A 2,051-nucleotide genomic window follows, 5' to 3' on the forward strand; every position below is an offset into this window, starting at 1 on the left:
CAGCATTGTACTTCATGACTGATCTGGATATGTTCTTTTTGATGATGCATGCAACACTGTTCCTCTTCAATTTGTCATTCCCTGCATAGTAAACCATGTGGTTGGCAGATTCAAATTGGCTATTTGAATCTGCCATTTAAAATGGCCAATGCCAGTCCATTTCTGCTCACTAATGCCTAAGATATTGATGTTTATGTGTTCCATTTCATTTTTGACAATTTCTAATTTTCCTAGATTCATATTTTGTGCATTCCATTTTTTGATTATTAATGGATTTTACAGCTGTTTTTCTTCATTTTGATTTGTACCCCACCAGTACATGAAAGTCCCAAGAGCTTTACTCTCATGAGCTTTAATCCATTCGTGTCATCACGGTCAACTCTACTTTTAGGAGGCAGCTTTTCCCTAGTTGCATTTTGAGTGTCTTCCAACCTGAGGGGTTCATTTTCTGGCACTATATCTCACAGTGTTTCTTTGCTATTCATAAGGTTTTCAGTGACTAAATATTTGGAAGTAGTTCGTCACTTCTTCTTCCTAGTCTGTCTTAGTCTGGAACTCATCTGAAACCTGTCCACCATGGGTGACCCTGCTGGTGTTTAAAATACTGGTGGCACAGCTTCCAGAATCACAGCAACTCACAAGCCACAACAGTATGACAAAATGACAGACATTTATTAAGCACATATTTGTGGTAAGAGTCAGCATAGCTGAAAGGATACATCAGTGAGCAAAAATGCCTGCCTTCATGGAGTTTACTTTGAGCAGGGAGATTGGGCATGAGCTGAAGTAAGCTAACACAATACACATAATAAACATATAGCGTGTTAGAAAATGATGTAAGCTTGGGGGTAAGAAAAACCAACCAAACAAAATAACAGTGTGGGTAGGGTAGGGAATCTCAGGAATGCCCAGGGAACTGATTGGGGTAGGTGTTTACAGATTCCAATAACATGGGCAGTATAATAGTTTAGAGATGATTTCTTGTGAACTAAGACTTGAAGGCAATCATATGTCTCTGGAAAGGGTGTTCCCAGCAGAGAGAATCTGTAAGGCAAGAGGATGTTTGACAAGTTAGTAGAAGAGCAAGGAGGAGGGTGCGATAGAGAGGAATTGGGCAAGGGAAACAGGGGTCGAGGGATAAACTCTGATAAATAATAGTCAGCACAGGGTAGGTGTTGTAGGCTAATTTTGGGGTCTTGGATTTTACTCTGAGTGAAATGGAAAATGGTTATAGGGTTTGATATAGTCTCATTTACATTTGCAAGGACTTCTTTGGTGTTGTATTGAAAACTGATGAGAAAGGGGCAATGTTAGGGGCAGATTTTTAGGAGATCATGTTCTGGTCTCCCTGAGACCAGAAGAACTAGCTGGTGGACAGATACCACCATTAACCAACCAGCCTGGGGTCACAATAGATGGTCCTGGATGGAATGGGGCAAAATGTGGAACAACACTCAAATTCTTATTAAAGACAACAAAAAAGCCAAACCAACTGGAGCAGTAGAGAACTCCCTTATTTTAATCCAGAATTGAGCCTTTCCCCTGAGATTACACTTCAGAAAAATAGCAAAGTGGCACACAAAACAGAAGATATATTACCCATAAGATCGATGATTTACTTAAAGATCATCAGGATAATATCAAATGGTCAGCTAATACTCAAAAGCAAAGATGATTAGACAAGGGAGCAGGGAAACTAGAATACTGGAATTGGAACGTGCGGACACTATTAAAGAAAATGCTGACACATTGTGGAAAATGTAACTAATGTCGCTGAACAATTTGTGCAGAAATTGTCAAATGGCAACCTAACTTGTATAACCTTTTACAAAGACAAAGAAGAGATAATAGTCACTGGCTTCATAGCAGGGAGGTGGTGAGAAGGATTTATATCTGAACGCATTTTGACGTTGGAGCCGGTGGAATTTTCTCATACAGGGTTTGTGTTATAAGAAAACTGAGGATCCAGAATTGGATTTCATGGTTTTTGACCAAAGCAACAGATGGTTTTGCCATCAATTAATACTGGGGAAATTGCAGATGTAGCAAAT

The sequence above is a fragment of the Chrysochloris asiatica genome, unplaced genomic scaffold (genome assembly GCF_000296735.1).
Source record: "Chrysochloris asiatica unplaced genomic scaffold, ChrAsi1.0 scaffold00011, whole genome shotgun sequence".
Lineage (NCBI taxonomy): Eukaryota > Metazoa > Chordata > Mammalia > Afrosoricida > Chrysochloridae > Chrysochloris > Chrysochloris asiatica.